A 15,385-nucleotide genomic window follows, 5' to 3' on the forward strand; every position below is an offset into this window, starting at 1 on the left:
AGTCTCTATGACTGCGATTCCTCCATCTTTCCCAACATCAAGAAGACGTAGGGGGTCCAGGGTGTTACCAGAAAGAAAAGGATCTAACACACAGTCGTGTCCACTCATGAAGCACAGCACACGGTGCAGAGGGTTCCCTTGCCTTTCTCTTAGCAGATACGCACTACTGAATATAAAGTACCTAAACAACAAGGACCTACTGTACAGCCCGGGGAACTATGGTCAGTATCTTGTAATAACCTATAATGGAAAAGAATCTGAAAAAGAAGATAGATAGATAGATAGATAGGCAGCCAGATACACAGATGTAACTGAATTACTTTGCTGTACACCTGAAATCAACAACATTGTAAATCAATTATATTTCAATTAAAAAAAAAAACAACTCCTTTCAATCCCATCAGAATCCACTTCTGGGAGCCTCTGGGAGTTGATCTCTTCACTGGCCTCTGCCTGTTCCTCCTCTTCTTACCCTCTGATTCTTAGTCTTTACTGCTCTGCTGCCAAGGTCGTCCTCTATCATAAAGGAATTCTTTAAAACCCTCAGCTCCTGAACGTTATATCTAAATCCTTCCCCTCTTTTAGGATAAGGTATCAGTCCTTTCACTGTCCTCATGTGAGAGCAGTTGATTGCAGTGGTTAGAACGAACATTCTAGAGCCGATCTGATTAGGCTTGAATCCCTGATCTACCACTTAGTAGCTGTGTGACCTTGGGAAAGTTACTTAACTTCTCTGTGCCTGTATTTGTTTATCTGTGAGCTGGGAATGACAATTATTCCTACCTCTTAGTGGTATTATGAGGGTTAAATGAGCTAATATGTATAAAGTCTGAGGACTGTGCCTGGCATGTAGTAAGTGCCACACATGTTTTAACTAAGAAAGCATCCATGTTAGTGCTTGGAGTTAGGCAGGACAATTTATTGAGGTGCATAAATAAAATATCTATTGTTTCCTTTGACAGTAACTTATTGTTTTGTATCTATTTTATAAGCTGCATAATGTATGAATACAGTGGTTCATGTTTGCAATTTTTAAACCTACACATTGTAGGGAAAATAATGCTCAAAAAACTGTAATGGGCACATGATCAAAATCATTTGGAGACCCTTGACTTTCCATAAGCAAATAACCCTTTCTCAAACAAAATAAATCTGCAGAATAGTTACTTTTTCAGTACACACCTTTTTCTTAATACTGGCTCTCTGAGCCGAATATAGTTGCTGCTATTATGGAATATAACCCCAGTCTCTTTACTCTGTCTTATTGAAGATTGCCTCCCCACCAAGAATGGGGGCGGTGGAGGGGAGATCTCATCCTACTCCTAATAAATGTTTACAGTCACCAAAACACAACTATAAAGATGGCATCTGACAGGGAGAAGGGAAGACAGCCAGGGATGTTTAACACATAATAAATCAGTAAGTATGGCTACAATACATTTCTATTTGCCATCTCCTACTTACTACCCCTCCCCCCAACATCTAAACCCTGGATCTTATTCCAATTTTCTTGTATGGGGGAGAGTAGGATTTCCTAAATCCCCTTGCCAATACCCAGAATTGTGTGATCTTGACTTTCTCCATGTAACTTTGAACCAAGGCCACCTGCCTCTTATACACCTGCCTTCCTGATACTAGAATCACCCAAAAGCAAAGGGGACTGCTCATGGTAGTGGGGCTCAACAGTGAATTCTACCCCTAAAGGAGGGTTTCTCAACCTCGGCACTACTGGCATTTGGGGCCAGGTAATTCTCTCTCTCTCTCTCTCTTTTTTTTTTTTTTTCTTTCCTTTTCGGCTGCTCTTCGCCATATGGAGTTTCTGGGCCAGAGATCAGATCCCATCCACAGTGGTGACCTATGCCGCAGCTGCAGCAAAGCCAGATCCTTTTAACAAAACTGTGCAAGGCTGGGGACTGAAGCTACATTCTGGTGCTGTAGAGATGCTGCCAATCCCTTTGCGCCATAACAGAAACTCCAAACAGGTAATTTGTAGGGGATTTCCCTGTATGCATTGTAGGATGTTTAACAGCATTCCATTGGATACCAGTAGCATCCTTTGCAAAATCATGACCATAGAACATCTCCAGATATTGCCAGAGTTCTCCTGGGATGCAAATCATCCCTGGATGAGAATCCTGCCTTAGAAGTAGTCATGCAGAAGGTGGACACTCATCTCAAGTTCAAGTGCTAGATGACCTTGAACCAGACTCTAAAGTCCCTGAGTACTGTAAAAGTCTACAATATCATAGTGCTTTTAAGGTAGTGGTGATGATGAGGTGAGGTAGGAGAAAGAGGAAAGGAGCAGGAATAGGACAGGTTTAGAATCCAGGCCAAAGACATTTGGGGTCCCTCAAGGCGTCATCTAAGATTGTTCCTGTCCCCTCACCCCCACATCGATCCTGGCAGGGATTCGGTGGGATGTCAGAAGAGAGTCAAAGGTTGACTTAGGGATGTTGAGATTCATAACAATGGGTGACGCCTCCAGAGGGCAGCAAGTACCAGGTGGCAGAGTCTTCCCCAGGGAGACTTTGGGGAAGTTTTACCCTTTCATCCAAAGGAGCAGGTGCATCTCTTATGTCCTCCACCCCCTCCCCACCGGCTCTGTGCTCCAACATCTCTGAGTATCAGGAGTTTTTGTTAGAGGAGATGTCTGCCTCTGGCATTTCTGGGCTCTCTTTTCTGCTTCAGGACAGTCAGCTTCCTCTTTGGGGTGCCAGAGGGATGTCAGCATATGTGAGAAAGGGGGAAAGCCACAGTGTTCCCCCTCCCTGTCCTTGGACCCTCGCAGCTGGCACAATCCTCATGAACATTCACACTCCAAGGTAAGGGGTATAGGCAGACACAACTGAGCATTCTTTTAGGAAACGACATGCCATGTAAGAAGTGTGGACAAACTGCAAAGCTATTATAAACTGCTACTGCCTATATCCCTTATTACTAAATAACCATCTCACGGGAGCCTGGGGACTTGGGGTTTTTTAAGGCCAGCCCCTGGCTCTGAAATTGACATGACCAAAATAATTAGACCTCATATCCAGGACCTCATTCCACCTACATCCCTAAAAAGTTAGCTGTTCAGTTAGTTTCTTGACTTTCCTCCTTAGAACATCTCTTAGGCTTAGCTGTGCCATATTTCAGTTTAACTGTCCTGCCCACGACAGACTCCCTGTCTCGCAGGCTGGAAGGAGAATGAATTAGAAGAAGTTTCCTGTTCTGCCTCAAAGAGTCCGTCCCCTCCCCTCATGCTATGTTTAGTGCTTGTGTGGGCACTTGGCTGATGCCAAATACATCTTAGAGCTTTCATTCCTGTTCGGAGGAGACACTTTTTTCGCTGAGGGTGGAGCTCAGGAGTGAAAAGCTTGCTGAGCTATTTATTCCATTGTCTACCTCACTTGCTGTAGACTGGCAAGGCCAGGTCCATCTGGGTAAGGAGGGAGCTTTCTCTCCAACACAGAGGAAGTCCACTTCATTGGAAGCATTGCAGGCAAGTGACGGGACTCTGGCTGACCATCCTGCACTTACATTTCCCATGTAAGCAACGTGCACTACACACCTGCTGAGTGCCACGCCCTCTTCAGTGCAGTGATGGAGACTGAATAAGCTATAGCCCCTCCTCTCGAGGGATTACTGGGTTTGACAAGGAAGCAAATTAGTAAGTGGATATCACAATATGACACAGTAATAAAAAACAAGAACAGTGAGAAATGAGCAGTTCTCAATTTTTGAGCCCTTGCTCTGGGTCAAGAACTAGGCTAAAAGGAAGGAATGGGGGCCAGACTCTGGAGCCTGATACCCCAGTTTGAAGATCATCTTGGATACTGACCAGTGCTATGAACTTGGAAAAGTCACTTCCTCTCTCCTCGTTTCTAGATGTGGAGTCTTAGACCAGTCAGATGACCTCACTGAGCCTCGTTTTCCTTATCTGCAGAATGAGAACAACCAGAATCCCCACCTCCTAGGGCTGTGCTAAGGACTGGCTGCAATAACACATGTAATGTAAAGATTAGCTATTGTTATATCAATCACCCCAAGAGGTGGGTCTTTTTTTTTCTTCTTTGCTTTTTATGGCTGCTTATGTGGCATAAGGAAGTTCCCTAGGTGTTGAATCGGAGCTGCAGTTGCCTGCCTACACCAGTCACAGCAACATGGGATCTGAGCTGTGTCTGTAGTCTACATCGCAGCTCATGGCAATGCTAGATCCTTAACCCACTGAGAAAAGCCAGGGATCAAACTCGCATCCTCATAGATACTAGTCAAGCCTATTACCACTGAGCCACAACAGGAACTTCTAAGAGGTAGGTCTTCTTATGAGTTTCATTTTATGGATGGGGAAATTGAGGCTCAAATAGGTTATATTACTTGTCCAGTATCCCACCTCTGGTAAGTGACAAACCCTAAGATTTGAATCCAGGTGTGTAGGGTGCCAAAGCCATGCTTTGGACCAGAGTTCTATAGGAAGGAAGTCAAGGTTTTGGAGGAGAATAAGAACAGGGCATCTAGGGGAAGCTCTACCCTGTGCCCCGCAGTGTGGAGACAGGGGGGAAATGGTTCCAGGCGCCATGAGAAAAAATTTGGCAGGGACATGGCATCTTTGCCTTGTTGGCTTCCTTCCTCTCAGCTTCATGGTCTCTCTTGCTTTGGAATATCATCATTCTCTGTTTTGACGCCTCCACTTGAATGTCTAATTGGCATCTTAGCCTTGAGATCACCGAACTCAGACCTGGGAATTCTAACCACCTTTTCCCATCTGCTCTTACCCACTCCCCTCACCAGTTCTCCTCCATGTCTTAGCCACTCAGGCCAAAAACTTACAAGCCACTTTATTCCCTCTTGTTCTTACCAGCAAAATGTGGCAACTCCACCTTTCTTTTTATTGAAATGTATTTCACTTGTAACATTGTGTAAATTTAAGGTGTACAACCTATTGATTTGATGCACTTATATATGGCAATACAATTACTGCTATTATTATTCGCTGATACCTCTACCACACTGCATAATTATCATTTCCTTTTGTGGTGGGAATAATGAAGATCTAGTCTCCCAGCAAGTTTGATGATTATAATAATCACCATAGAGGGCACTAGATCTCCAGGACTTACTTATTCTTTGCAAGTTTGTACCTTAAACATCATTCCTATTCCCTCACCCCCAGCCCCTGGTAACCACCATTCTACTCTGCTATTACAAATTCAGCTTTTTTTAGGTTCCGCATATAAGGGAGATTTGTCTCTCTCTGTCTGACTTGTTTCCCTGAGTGTAACATCTTTGAGGTCCAGTTATGTGGTTGCAAATGGCAGTGTTTTTCCTTCTTTCTCGTGGCCGAATAATATTCCATTGTATGTATACCCCACATGGTGTTTATCCATTCATCCATTGATGGTTGTTTCCATGGCAACCCCATCTTCAAACCAGTGACTGAATCCTTGCTTCTCTCCAGCTCCTCTCCCCTCATCATCTCAGCTGGAGAGCTGCTTGGTGAGCTCCCTGCTTCACTCTCACCCCTTAACATTCGGCTCCCAGTGGAGCATCAAGATGTTTTGAGAGCAAAACACATCTTTTTATTTCCCAATCAGAAAGCTTTTAATGATCTCTCTTTACATTTATAACAAAATCCAATCTCTTTCGCCTTCCGAAATCCAGCCTCAACCCAACCCTCTGCACCTGCCACGTGGCCTCCTAGCCCACCTTCTCGTGTCCCTTTGCACTATCAAAAATCAAGTTCCATTTCAAAGGCAATAGTCTGCACCTATTAACCCCAAGTTCCCACTCCATCCCACTCCCTCCCTCTCCCCCTTGCCAACCACAAGACTATTCTCCAAGTCCCTGATTTTCTTTTCTGTGGAAAAGTTCATTTGTGCCCTATATCAGATTCCAGGTATAAGTGATATCATATGGTATTTGCCTTTCTCTTTCTGGCTTACTTCACTCAGTATGAGAGTCTCTAGTTCCATCCATGTTGCTGCAAATGACTATTGCCTTTGGAATGGATTAGCAATGAGATCCTGGTGTGCAGCACTGGGAACTATGTCTAGTCAGTTATGATGGAGCATGATAATATGCAAAAATAGAATGTGTACATGTATGTGTAACTGGGTCACCGTGCTGTACAGCAGAAAATTGACAGAACACCGTAAACCAGCTATAATGGGAAAAAATACATAAAAATTTTTTAAATAAAAATGAAATTAATTTTTAAAAAAAGACTCAAGTTCCTTATGCCTCCAACGCCCACCCTCGGATTTTTAGATGTCTGTTTCCTTCTTGTCTTTGAATCTCGGCTCAAAAGTCACAACCTCTGAGAGCAGTCCCTGACCCCCAGCCCCCTCCGACCCATCCCCATTCATTATTCTTATCATCAACTCATGGTTTTCCTGTTTCTTTTCCCACAACTAGAATGCAAGTGCATGAAAAGAGAGCCCTTGTCTATGCTGTTTGTGTTTCTTCAGTACCTTGAACACAATTTGCCACGAAATAGGGTCTCACACCTAAGTGCTTGATAAATATTTATACCTTAAGTACACGAAAGAGTTTCTTTCTTCCTCCTTCCCTCGTGTCTGCCTCCCCTATCTAGCTTTTCATCTCTGAAATTCATTATTCAGAGGAAGGAGAGAAGACATATACCGTCTCGTGCTTAGTCATTTGTAACTGGTAGGTAAAAACCTAGAACTCTTAAAAGGTAATGAAGAATTCTAAATTCTGACACATAACACGCAGATGGGTCCTCTGAAGGGTTTTGCAGCCTCGAGAAAACGGCTCCGTGTCTCCATGAATACAAATGAAGATGAGTGACCCGACAATTACCTCCAGAGAAGCCGCAGTGTCTATCATCACCGCCGGAGCCCGCTCCGTCTCCGAGGCACACCCCTAAATTCACTCCATTAGTTTTAATTATCCCCGCCCTGAGCAAGCCAAGACTTCAGAGCTATTTTAGAAATGGAATTAGCAAACCCAAAGATGGGATAACTTTCTCCAAGGTGTTCAGCTGCAATTGTTCTCCTGTGGGGTGGAAGCAAAAGCAGCCTCTGCTTATCCATTTGCTGAATTTATATTGTGTTTTTGAGGAAGATGCCATGGGACACGTTTCTCCATTTTTCTGGAGTCATGAATATTAAATCCACCCACACCGAGTCCAGCTCTGGCCAAATGGTTCCTACCTTCTCCTATGATGGGATTCCAAGTCCAGCCATGCTTACTTCTCCCTTTCAGACACACACACACACCACCGCCACCAGCAGCAAACAACTCCAAAACCCACAGTCTCTCACACACACACACACACTCGCACAAGACAAGACAAACCGAGCGCCCAGCCTGAGCACGTCTTACCTCTGTTGGCCATCATGACACTAGCAGGGGCCATTCCCTCTAATGCCCGGACAAGCATAGGCACCTCCCCTTGAGCACCCTTGTATGCGCTCAGCACTGACATGCCACCTCCAGGGAGAGGGGGTCACATCACTCCCCCACGTCCCCTACTGCACACTCTACCTGAGGATCAAGGCCCTACCACGCCCCATGAGCCCCTACCTGATCTGGGCTCTGCCTTCCCTTCAGACATCACCTCGTATCACTCACTCTGCTTCAGGCCCTCTTGCCTCTTGGATGTTTCTAGAATCCAATTCCGCCTCAGCCCCTCTGTGCCTGCTGTCCCATCAGCACTCTCCACATGGCCTGCACCCTTGCTTCAGGCAAGCCTTTGCTCAGCAATTCTGAGAAGCCTCCCCTGATCACTGTATCCAAAATAAACAGCCTCTGTCTCCTTTATCCCTTCCTCCTGATTTTTGTTCCATATCTTCACCAGCTCTCAACATGATATTGTCTAAATATATGTTTATTGGCCATGTCTATATTATACATAACTCTGTGCCAGCAGGAGAAACAGAGTGAGGAACATGACACCTGGCATCAACACCTATAGAGAGGCAGAGGCTCTCTCTCTGCAGAAATAATACTGGGGGGAACCCTGCCAAAAGAATGAGGTAAAACTAGCATAGCCAGTTGATAGATAGATACAGAGACACAGAGTGATATACAGAAACAGTATTACCATCAATAATTAATGCCAAGAACTCAATTTTTTTTCTTTTTTTTGTGTGTGTGGTTTTTTTTGTTTGTTTTTTAGGGACGCAACTGCAGCATACGGAAGTTCGCAGGCTGAGGGCCAAATTAGACCTGCAGCTGCCTGTCTACACCACAGCCACAGCAATGCTTGGACCAAGTTATATCTGTGAGCTATACCACAGCTCACAGCAATGCTGCATCCTTAACCCACTGAGTGAGGCCAGGGATCCAACCCGCATCCTCATGGATACTAGTCGGGTTTGTTTCTGCTGCACCACCATGGGAACTCCCAAGACCTCAATTTTAAAATTAAAATAATAATAATTAATGCCAGACTCTCTGCTAAATATATACTACATTTATGTTAAGTCCTTAATTATTGTTTAATTATTTATTACGTCAAGACCTTAATTACTGCAATAAGCAATAATTCCAGATAAGAATTATTGTCCCCATTTTAGCTTTTTTTTTTAATTGTTGTCTTTTTAGGGCCACACTGGAGGTTCCCAGGCTAGGGGTCGAATCGGAGCTGTAGCTGCCAGCCTACACCACAGCCACAGCAACACGGGATCCGAGCTGCATCTGGGACCTGCACCACAGCCCATGGTAATGCTGGATCCTTAACCTACTGAGTAAGGCCAGGGATCGAACCCACATTCTCATGGATACTAGCCAGATTTGTTAACCACTGAGCCACGACAGGAACTCCCCCATTTTAGACAGAAGGAAACTGAGGCCCAGAAAGATTAGGAAACTCTCCAAGGGTGATTTCTCTAGTAAATGACAAAGCCTGCATCTCACTCATTTCAACTATTTTTGTCCGGCTCCAGCATGACCTACCTGCTTCCCTTAATGTCACTGTCTTTCTCGTTGAGAGTCCGCCCTTCCTAAGCAGGGAAACCTAGGGGGAAAATTAAAACACTTGTAACATCGGTTCACCCATCACTGGCTGCCAATGCTCCCTCAATAGAAGGATCTCATATGTGTCTGCAAATGCCGATCCACTCTGGCGTCTTTTGTTCTTAGAAAAAAGGAAGAGCTGTAAGCCATGAAAACTGAGATGTGGTTTTCATTATCATGCTCCTAAGCTCACATAAATTATGGGTCTTTAGCTCTTTAGGTCTTTCTGGTACTGGATGCAAAGGAGTAGAAAAATTTCCAGAAGATGCTGTGCACCATGTTGAGCAGGAAATTTTAGACTCTATGCCAAACAAAACAAAACAAAGCAAAACACAACTACAAAACCAAAAGGCTTACACAGGCATGATGAGTGAGGCTTTGAGGTATTCCAGCAAGACTCATTTCACACATAATTTTTTCCCCTTTTTTGTGGCCCCCTGTAAGCATGTGGAGTTCCCAGTCCAGGGATCAGATCTGAGCCACAGTTGCAACCTAAGCCACAGATGCAGCCATGCAGGATCCTTAACCCATTGTGCTGGGCTGGGGATCCAACCTGCTCATCCTAGTGCTTCCAAGACACCACTGATCCCGTTGCACCAATGTGGGAACTCCTCATTTCACATATATTGATAAAGCACCTACTATATGCTGGATACTGAGGAGAAATGGTACCATCCAGCCTCTATTCTCAAAGAGACCAGACAGGAGTGCTTCCAGCAGACCCACAGGAGCACAGCATCACCCAACAACCAGACAGAAGACGAGGGCAGCCCTCCATCAGGTAACCCAACACAAGCTGAGTCACCACGTCACCTTATTGGTAGGCTTGGTGGACCAGCGTGGGCTTGAGACAAAAGGTGAATCCAGTTCCACTGTTCACCTGCCAGTTTGCATCCTGGATAACCTCTCTTAAGCTTCAGCTTCCCAGTAAGTTAAAGGGATGGTGAGGAGCAGCTGGTAGTGTTGTGGAGAGGATTAAATGAATAATGGTACCAAGAGCCATGCACAGTGCCTGGCCCCTGTAGGCACTCAACACGTGGTCATTATTGATAGCAAATATAGGAGAGAAGGAAGGAGGGAAGGAAGGGAGGGAGGGAGGGTGGGAGGAGAGGATGGAGGGAGGGAAGGAACAAATGAATGAAGAAGGGAAAGGAGGGAGGAAGGAGGAAGGAAGAAAGAAGGAAAGAAGGAAGGAAGAAGGAAGGATGGAGGAAGGAAGGAAAGAGGAAGGAAGGAAGGAAGGAAGGAAAGAGGAAAGAAGGAAGGACGGACACAAGGAAGAAGGAAGGAAGAAGGAAAGAAGGAAGGAGGAAGGAAGGAAGAAGGAAGGAGGAAGGAATGGAAGGAGGAAGAAAGGAAAGAGGGAGGGAAGGAAGGAGCAAAGGAACATATGGATGAAGAAGAGAAAGAAAGAAGGAAAGAGGGAGGGAGGATTTTATGTCAAGATTCAGGGAGAAAAAGGGAATGGCTTCAAAAATGATCTGACATGCCTGCTTTGGCTAACACCACTGCAGTGGAGGAAACGGACAAGAAGCCAATTTCAGGAGATCATCTATTCATGAAGGAAATGCACTTCTGTGGGTGACCTCAGAATGTGACTGTACTTTCCATTCAAGAAATGCCCAAACATCCTTCATCCACTAGCCCGATACCACATCCCTCTTCACCACCCTTATCAGACTCAGGGGATTGCACCAAAATATCACAATACCTATACAACAAACACCAAAACGCAAGCTTGAGTTTGACAAAGGTAATAGGAACCTTAACAACGTTCAACTCTTTCATCCAGAAATCCCACCCACCCCTTTTTTTTTCGCCTTTTTTAGAGCCGCACCCACAGCATATGGAAGTTCCCTGGCTAGGGGTCGAACCGGAGCTGTAGCTGCCAGCCTATGCCACAGCCACACCAACGTGGGTTCCAAGCCGCATGTGCAACCCACACCACAGCTCACATTAATGCCAGATCCCCGATGCACTGAGTGAGGCCAGGAATCAAACCCTCGTCCTCATGGATATCAGTCAGATTTGTTTCTGCTATGCCATGACAGGAACTCTCAGAAATCCCCCTTCTATAAAACACTATAAAGAGATACTCTAAACACAAAGCTTTGTTCACAGCATTATTTACAACATAGAGAACAGGCAATGGCCCAACTGTCCTGTAATACAGCACTGGTTAAACAAATGGGAGCACATTAATATGATGGACTGCCATAAGGTCATTAAAATTATGTTCATGAGCATTTTTAATATCCTGGGGTAATACTTATTCAATGATGACAAGCCAGCTAATGAGGATGCAAAACTATTACTTTCATCTCAACTCTGTAGAGGAAAGAAATGAAAATATACTGGAAGAAGTACGCTGGAGTGGCCAACACTTTGTGTGGCATGTAAGAATGATTGTTTTGTTTTGTTTTCCATATTTTGCAGAACTTATATTCAGGCAAGATGGAGATCTGTCTCCATCTCATTCCACTGCTGGTGAATAAATTTCTACCTGCCACTGTTCTGGGATCCTGGCTGTCTTTAAACCAGGACAGGAAGTTGTGGCTGGTGAAAGGTGGGGAAATACAGAGTCTCATTTAGAGTGAAGATAAACTGGAACAATCCTAAGAGATGGTCAGTCATTACCAGGAGGGAGTTTCTTTGTCTTAAAGTTACTTCCCAAAGCTGACCTGGAGAGATCCTCGCCTTTATCCTCTCCTCTCTAACCCAGCACTTAAAGGATCTCAGATTTCCACCTACCCCCAGGCTCAGCCAAGGGAAAACTGGGTGCAATTTAAAGACTGACATCCTGGAGAAAGGCTAGGAGGAAGGAGTGGGGTGCAAGTGAGAAGATCAAAGAAATTAAGAAACCAAAGGAACCTCAGAAAGTGAAAGAAGGAGAAAGGAGATCAGAGGGGGGAAAAAATGTGTCAGCAACCCATCTACTTGCAAAGGTCAAACAAATAGATAACCAAGCTGTGTGAGAGAAGCAATAGGGAATGGTGGGGACTGTGGCAAACGGAAAAATTCATACCTTGTTGAATGGGAACAGTTAACTCAATTGCAGGTGAATGTAACCACATGGGAATGCAAGTCTAGTTTTTGCAAGCTTTTCCCTTTTTTCAATCCAAAAATCCATACTTCTAATGTTTAAAAAAAAAAACCTCTTATTTTTAAATATTGGCAAATATTTAAACTCCATTTATACAAACATGATCTAAAAATGGTAGAAATGCTGAGGTGGTTCCTTTGGGTTGATGGACACAGGGGCATTGTTCCTTTTCTCTATTTTTTTAAGTAAGGAAAAAGAAGCAAAGACAAAATTAAAAGCCTCTACTGACCGAGTGAAATATTGACAAACCACATTCCACTTGCAACCATACTATAGCATAAGAATTCTATTTATCAATGTGAAGTAGACCTAGTGTGAACAGAGAGGCAATTAAAAGGGCAGTCACAAAGGCTTTCACTTATTTTGACTGTTCTCAAAGGCTTTTTTCAGGAGTGGATATCATCATCCTACTCTTCCAGATTTCAAGAGCTGGCAAGACTCTGAATCTCCTTTAACAATCAGAAAACAAGAAAAGACTGGGGAATAAATGAGGCCTGGAGTAAAGCTTAGCGAGGCTCCCCTCTCCAGCCCAGAGAAGGGACGTCTCTTCTGTCTTACCCACCCCCAGCTCCCTGAGCAAGCATCACTGCTGTGTTTAAAAGACACAGTCCAGACGAATTTGTTTGACAAATGAAGAGTGGTGTGAGGCACAGCAGGTCACAGAGACGGTGATGTAGTCACTATCTTTATAAATCATTCCCACCTCTCCCAAGACAATGCCAGGTGAATCCGCGGGTGCCTCTGATTCCAATGGCAGAGATGAGAACAAATTACCCTTCTGCTGAGGAGCTCAGGTAGACGGATTGTGAGTAGCATCTACTGGGTCAGAAATGACGGGAATCTTATAAATGTAACACAGATGCATCACAAGTCATGGACGTGTCTGCCACATTCCAGGGACTGTCATCTGGTAACCGAGGGGACATCCTACAACTGGGCTAGTGAGATCCAGTTATCCTTGGCTTTGACTAACTCACCTTCATGGCCCCAGGGTCCTCTGAGCCCAGCACATTGGTGAAAGGATTCTGCTAATGACTATAGAATTGATGAGAATCATTAGCTATAATGATAACCATTAAACTGTAGAGTTAATGATAACTAATACTCAAGCACAACCCACTCTATGGCTAATGATAGACTTGGGTTTCCATTTAGCATTTGCAAGTGTTGACATCGGTACTGGCTGCCCCGTTTTACAGGTGACGAATTTGAGGCTGGGTGGGAGAAGTGACTTTCTCAAAGCAACCAGCTGGGATTTAAATGTAACTTCCAATCCCCTCCTCCCAGCCCATCTCACACAGACAATCCTGATGACCCAGACCACAGATGCAGAAGCATCTCATCAATTACAGAGATGTCTTCCAGATATTTGCTGTTTCCCAGAAGATCAAATCCTTCTTCAATTTGATCCTTCAGAGAGAAAAAAAAATCATTTTAGAACACAGCTTCCAAAGAAATTGTGGGTGGTGGTAGAAAGAGGGAAATTCTACCATCAGACAAATCAGGTATTTATATCCATGTCCAGCCACTACCTTCCTGTGAGACCCCAGGAAAACTCCTGAAACTCTCTGAGCTTCCAGTGTCTCCTCTGTGAGGGAGAGATGGTCCAAGGATTAAATGGAATAGTCCAAGGAACGCAAGTGGCACAGCATGTGATACAAGTGAAGGGATTTTTTTTTTCCCAATGGGAGACTGGTAGAGCTGTTCCCTGCAAAACCCACTGCATGAAAGCCCAGTGTCTGTCCCTGAAATTGTAGTGACCATGGGCAAAAGTACCAACCTTGTGCCTTTCTCTCCTCTCTTCTGACTCAAGGGAGGGGATTTTCTTAGAATCTTGCTGCCCACATTGTAGTCAGCACCTGGTAGCATCAGCATCGCCTGGGCCAAGGAAGCAGGATGGAGGGAGAGAGTGATGGAGGGATATCTTCACATTGGGTTGGGGAGGGGCAGGGAAACCCCTCCTGGGGCATTGGGGATGAGACCCAAGGGCAAGAAGCCCACCCCTGGAAGATCTGGTGGAGGCTGCCATGGACAGAAGAGGAGGTGCCAAGGTCAAAGCCAGGAGACGCTTCAAGCGTTCAAGGAACCGAAAAAAGATGGTATCTGGATTCACAGGGAGAGAACGAGACTGAAGGGTAGGTACATGATGAGGTTTGAAAGGAAAGCAAAAGCCAAATTAGTTTCTCCCAGTCCTTGAGGAGATGTCCAGGCTTACCCCACTCCCCGTCCCGACAGACACACAATTTATGAACTTTCACCACACCTTGAAGTTCTTCTTGACACTTACTGCAATGGAACTAAATAAGTATTCACATAATTATGTATTTGTTTAAGGTCTGGCTACCTTGCTAGCCTATCACCTCCTTGAGGGCAGGGACCTCTGTGTCGTGCACCCTTATAAACACAGCATCTAGCAAAGGGGTAGATACATGATAGAAAATTTCCTTTCAGGGGGGAGAGAAAACTCTCAGCTTACAACGTGTCTCATCATATGGTAGGTATTAAATTATTTTGAGAGTCTTTACTAAATTCCCTTTGAATTGTATTTTCTGTGATTTGAAGGAACTTGGTTCCATGACCACAAACACGTAAGAGGACTTCTTCAATGTGAGTGATATGAACCTGGATATAAAGCAGCAACATTTTTTCCCACGCTGTTACGATGGTGGGGGGAAAAAAAAAAACTCAAGAGGAATTTGTGAAAATTTCAAGGAAAGCACAGAAAGGTTTTTGGAGTGCCCTATGTAAAAGCCTGGAAGCCTGGAAGTGTTCGGATGATTTGCAGCATATTTTAAAACACCTTTCTTGGAGATATAACTTTTGTATTCAAGAAAGCATACACTTTAAGTGTGCCATTTGATAATTTGGACAAACAATACACTTATGTCATGAAAGGGCAGATGCGAGTTAAAAATGTAAGAGGTTTCCTTCTCCCTGCTGGATATAAGGGAAGTGATTTCTCCCCCCACCCCCACCCCTGGCCCTTTTGTTAGAGCGTAAATTCACTTTAGAAAGCCTGTAAGTTGAAGTTCTGTCTCTCTTTGAAACGTGTGTAAATCTTTTTAAAAGCTAAATAAGTCTCTTGCCAGCTTTAGGAACCAGTAATGCCTTTCTCACCCACCCGTGAATCATCGCTTTGAAATACAGACTCATCAAAGACGATAGCGCCTCTAACTGGTCCGTTTCTTGTGGGGGGACAGAGGCTAAAACGACCTCCTGTTGTCAATACACGGGAAGTTTATTTCCCCTCTGGATGAAGCCAATTAGCAAACACGTGTGTCCACCCAACTACCAGATGTATCTAGGATGGATGATACA

At 44.5% G+C, this 15,385-nt stretch overlaps 1 long non-coding RNA gene across 1 annotated transcript in view; it reads right to left on the minus strand.

Annotated features, from left to right (window-relative positions):
* Positions 1 to 15,385, minus strand: part of LOC102160708 (uncharacterized) — a 235,236-nt gene that overhangs the window by 76,860 nt on the left and 142,991 nt on the right. The window lies entirely within an intron of this gene.

This window comes from Sus scrofa, chromosome 3 (genome assembly GCF_054392235.1).
Source record: "Sus scrofa isolate SSC_HxYL_T2T_F1_AM1 chromosome 3, Sscrofa_HxYL_maternal_Yorkshire_Landrace_v2.0, whole genome shotgun sequence".
NCBI lineage: Eukaryota > Metazoa > Chordata > Mammalia > Artiodactyla > Suidae > Sus > Sus scrofa.